Raw genomic sequence first — 5,669 nt, 5'->3', positions numbered from 1 at the left:
TTGCGACAGTTCGTCGTTTCGAGACACCACGTAATGATCGGGTGTGATAGACTGATAACCCACAAGTATAGGGGATCAATTGTAGCCTTTCTCCAGATTGTTTCTGGAATTTTTGGGAATATATAGTCGAAAGACCTAGGGCAGAGGTGGCCCAAGGAGCCCACAAGCCTGGGAGGTGCGGCCCCCCTGGCCGCGGCTAGGGGGCTTGTGGGGTCCCTGGTGGCCCCCTGCCCTGGTTCTCAGGTTCCCCGATCTTCTTCTGTTTCGGAAAAACTCTTTTTGGAACTTTCGTTCCGTTTGGACTCCGTTTAAAATCCTGCTCTGAAAAGGGTCAAAAACATGGAAAAAACAGGAACTGGCACTTGGCACTGAGTTAATAAGTTAGTCCCAAAAAATATATAAAAGGTATACAAAACATCCAAAGTTTGACAAGATAATACCATGAAACCATCAAAAGTTATACATACGTTGGAGAAGTATCAAGCATCGCCAAGCTTAACTCCTGCTCATCCTCGAGTAGGGAAGTGATAAAGACTGAATTTTTGATGTGGAATGCTACCTAGCATAGTTGTCCTTTGTAACTTCTTTCGTGTGACATGAATGTTCAGATCCATAAGATTCAAAACAATAGTTTGCTATTGACATGAAAACAATAATACTTCAAGCAAACTAGCAAGGTAATCATGAACTTTCAAAGTAACAAGGCCAAGGAAGGTTATCCCTACAAAATCATATAGTCTGGCTATGCTCCATCATCCTCACACAACTAATGTAAATCATGCACAACCCCGGTATTGGCCAAGTAATTGTCTTCGCACTCTTACTCTCTCAAAAAATTTATAACTATCACGCGATACATGAGCGTGAGCCATGGACAAAGCACTATAGGTGGAATAGAGTTTGGTGGTGGTTGTGACACAAAAAGGAGGAGATGGTCACATTGACTCGGCATATCAAAGGGCTATGGAGATGCCCATTAATAGATATCAATGTGAATGAGTAGGGATTGCCATACAAAGGATGCACTAAGGCTATAAGTATGTGAAAGCTCAAAAGGAGAACTAGTGGGTGTGCATCCAACTTGCTTGCTCACGAAGACCTAGGGCAATTTTGAGGAAGCCCATCATTGGAATATACAAGCCAAGTTATATAATAAAGATTCCCACTAGCATATGGTGGTGACGAAACGAGAGGCTCTCAATCATGAAGAACATGGTGCTATTATCAAGCACAAGTGTGCAAAAAAGATAGTAGCATTGTCCCTTCTCTCTTTTTCTCTTTTTTTATTTGGGCTCTTGGGCCTCTTTTTTTTATTTTTTTTATTTGGGCTCTTTGGCCTCTCTTTTTTTATTTTTTTTATTTCCTCACATGGGACAATGCTCTAATAATGATGATCATCACACTTTTATTTACTCACAACTCAAAACTTAGAACGATGATGACTCTATGGGAAATGCCTCCGGCAGTGTACCGTGATGTGCAACGATCTAGCTTGGCGTATGACGTTGAAACATCTCGCTAGCTATCTTACGATCATGCAATGGCAATGTGAGAGTGACGACACAAGTCATGAGATGGAACGGTGGGAGTTGCATGGCAATATATCTCGGAATGGCTATGAAAATGCCATAGTAGGTAGGTATGGTGGCTGTTTTGAGGAAGGCATATGGTGGGTTTGTGTACCGGCGAAACTTGCGCGGCACTAGAGAGGCTAGCAATGGTGGAAGGTGAAAGTGCATCTATACCATGGACTCACATTAGTCATGAAGAACTCATATACTTGTTGCGAAAGTTTTTATGAGTAATCAAAACAAAGTGCTAAACGCATACTCCTAGGGGAAGGGTTGGTAGGTGTTAACCATCGCGCGATCCCGACCTCAACACAAAGGATGACAATCAATGGATCAATTATGATCCGACTTCCTAACATAGTGGTCCACCATACGTGCATGCTACGGGAATTACTATCTTTAACACAAGTATTTCTAGATTCACAACACCCTACTAACGTAACTCTTAATATTACCAAATCCATGTCTCAAGACTAAATGAGAGGAATCAAGACTTCTCTTTCTACTCAATGCACATGAAGATGGAAGTTTTTGTATCCTCTTTGGGTCCCTATCACCTTTGGGACTACTTTCATAGCATAAGCCAACTACCAAGTCACACACCGCCGTGCTCTAAAAGATCTAAGTGAAGCACATAGAGCAAAATTATCTAGCTCAAAAGATATAACTGAAGCACGATGAGCATTCTAGCAAAATCACGATGAGTGCATGTCTCTCTCTAAAGGTGTGAAGCAAGGATGATTGTGACACAACAAAAAGAAAAGACTCCTATGATACAAGACGCTCCAAGCAAAACACATATCATGTGGTGAATAAAAATATAGCTCCAAGTAATGTTACCGATGGATTGAAGACGAAAGAGGGGATGCCTTCCCGGGGAATCCCCAAGCTTAGGCTTTTTGGTGTCCTTGAATTTGGTTTGGCATGCCTTGGGCATCCCCAATCTTGAGCTCTTTCCACTCCTTATCTCTTTGTCCACGAGAACATCACCCAAAACTTGAAAACTTCACAACACAAAACTTAAACAGAAACTCGTGATATCATTAGCACAAGAAAACAAACTACCATCCCTTTAGGTACTGTAGCAATCTTGATTTCTATTTATATTGGTGTTATATTACTGCATTCTCACTTTTCCATGGCTAGTACCCCCGATACTATCCATAGTTTCATCAAAACAAGCAACCAACTCAACAAAAACAGAATCTGTCAAAAACAGACCAGTCTGTAGCAATCTGTATACTTTGTATACTTCTGTTACCTCACAAATTCTGAAAAATTACGACTGCTTGGGTAAAAGGCATATCAACCAACAGAACACAGAATCAACTCAAAATATCTTTCTGAATAAAAATGAAAAATCATCTCGTGAGAGAAAAGTTTCTGTCTTTTTCCAGCACGATCAAAAAACCATCACCAAGACTAGTCATAAAGGTTTTGCTTGGCTCAAACAAAAAAATACAAAAGACACAATCATAACAGAATTATGATGGCATGGACGCAACAAAACAGAAAGAAAAAGAAATAAATTCATTGGGTCGCCTCCCAACAAGCGCTATTGTTTAACGCCCTTAGCTAGTCATAAGGCGATAGAATCACGTATCGTTGTCTTTCGTGCTCAAACCATAAGTAGCGTGATCACTCATCATCTTAAGGTATTCATATTTCTTACTAGATGATTCACCACTATTTTTAGGAACAAAAACAGACTTGGTGACCTTATTGTGGGCAAAATTTGGAGTATTCTGCACAGCGGCAGAAGTGGAATCCAAGTTGGTTCTAACATCCTCTAGTTTGCCAATCCTAGCGGAATCATGACCTAGTTTTTCGTTAACTGTGGGTTCCTTCTCCTTTAGATTTTTCAAAACCATTTCCACCTTGGATCCGTACTGAGTGATTTGGTTGTGGATATTTTTATCCAAATTCTCAATGAGTTCGATCATAGCAACTTTATTTTCAATGACATCCAGCCTACGCATCACATGTTCCAGAGTTAAGGTAGTTCCATTAACCATGAGTGGGGGTGAGCGTACCAAATTTATTACACCTCTGTAAGAATCAACGGTATGGCTACCCAAGAAATTTCCACCTAAGATGGTGTCAAGAATATATCTATTCCAAGGAGAAACACCCACATAAAAACTGCGAAGCAGGACGGTAGTAGATTGCTTATGAGTAGATCTACTCTGAGCATTGCAAATCCTATACCAAGCGTCCTTTAAGTTTTCTTCCTCAATTTGTTTGAAATTGAGAACTTCGTTCTCGGGAGTATCGTTCGAAGTGGTAGATCTAGCCATGAGGACAGGTAGACTATCCCACACAAACGAACAAAAAGAAGCGAGAGAAAAGGGCAAACGAAAAAGGAAAAAAAATTGTAATTTTTTGTTTTTCAGAAGTGGGGGAGAGGAAAACAAGAGGCAAAAAAAGTAAATGCAAGAGATGAGTTTGCGACACTTACTTGGATGAGTTCTTGACTTGATCCTCCCCGGCAACGGCACCAGAAATTCTTCTCCTACGGCAACAGACAACAGCGCCAGAGATTGACACGTTGACGGAGATTGGGCTTGCGTTGGTTTTTCCCTTAAAGAGGAAAGAGTGGTGCAGCACAGGAGTAGTTAGTATTTCCCTCAGTTTGAGAACCAAGGTATCAATCAAGTAGGAGAATCTCATCAAGTCCAGAGTACTGATGACCCACAAGTATAGGGGATCAATCATAGTCCTTTCGATAAGTAAGAGTGTCGAACCCAACGAGGAGGAGAAGGCTCTGATAAACAATTTTCAGCAAGGTAATAACTGCAAGCACTGAAAGTAGCGGTAACAAGTGATGGTGTAGTGAGGTGAATCGTAGCAAGCGAAAAGTAACAAGTAGCAAGTAGTAGCAATGGTGCAGCAAGTGGCCCAATCCCTTTTGTAGCAAGGGACAAGCCTGAACAAAGTCTTATAGGAGGAAAAGTGCTCCCGAGGACACACGGGAATTTCTGTCATGCTATTTTCATCATGTTCATATGATTCGCGTTTGTTACTTTGATAGTTTGATATGTGGGTGGACCGGCGCTTGGGTACTGCCCTTACTTGGACAAGCATCCCACTTATGATTAACCCCTCTCGCAAGCATCCGCAACTACGAAAGAATAATTAAGACAACGTCTAACCATAGCATTAAACTAGTGGATCCAAATCAGCCCCTTACGAAGCAACGCATAGACTGGGGTTTAAGCTTCTGTCACTCCAGCAACCCATCATCAACTTACTACTCCCCAATGCCTTCCTCTAGGCCCAAATATGGTTAAGTGTTATGTAGTGGACGTTCACATAACACCACTAGAGGAAAAGACAACATACATCATATCAAAATACCGAACGAATATCAAATTCACATGACTATTATTAGCATGACTTATCCCATGTCCTCAGGAACAAAAGTAACTACTTACAAAGCATAATCATAATCATGATCAGAGGTGTAATGAATAGCATCAAGGATCTGAACATAAACTCTTCCACCAAGTAATCCAACTAACATCAACTACAAAGAGTAATCAACACTACTAGCAACCTTACAAGTACCAATCGGAGTCGCGAGACGAAGATTGGTTATAAGAGATGAACTATGGATTGGAGAGGAGATGGTGCTGATGAAGATGTTGATGGAGATGCCTCTCCTCCGACGAGAGGAGTGTTGGTGATGACGAAGGCGATGATTTCCCCCTCCGGGAGGGAAGTTTCCCCGGCAGGATCGTCCTGCCGCAGCTCTAGATTGGATCTGCTCAAGTTCCGCCTCGTGGCGGCGGCGAAACCACAAAAAAGCTCCCAATTGATTTTTCTGGAATGAAACCCTTCATATAGCAAAAGAGGGGGGCCAGTGGGCCGCCAGGGTGCCCACAAGCCCTGTTGCCGCGGCCAGGGGGGTAGGCCGCGGCAACCAGGCTTGTGGGCCCCTGGTTGCTCCCGTGTGACACTTCTTTCGCCCAGTATTTTTATAAAATCCAAAAAAAATCCACGTTGATTTTCAGGGCATTTGGAGTTGCGCAGAATAGAGGACTCAGACTTTCTCCTTTTCCAGCCCAGAATTCCAGTTGCCGGTATTCTCCCTCTTCA

This window comes from Hordeum vulgare, chromosome 2H (genome assembly GCF_904849725.1).
Source record: "Hordeum vulgare subsp. vulgare chromosome 2H, MorexV3_pseudomolecules_assembly, whole genome shotgun sequence".
NCBI lineage: Eukaryota > Viridiplantae > Streptophyta > Magnoliopsida > Poales > Poaceae > Hordeum > Hordeum vulgare.
Note: the sequence above shows the minus strand (reverse complement) of the source record.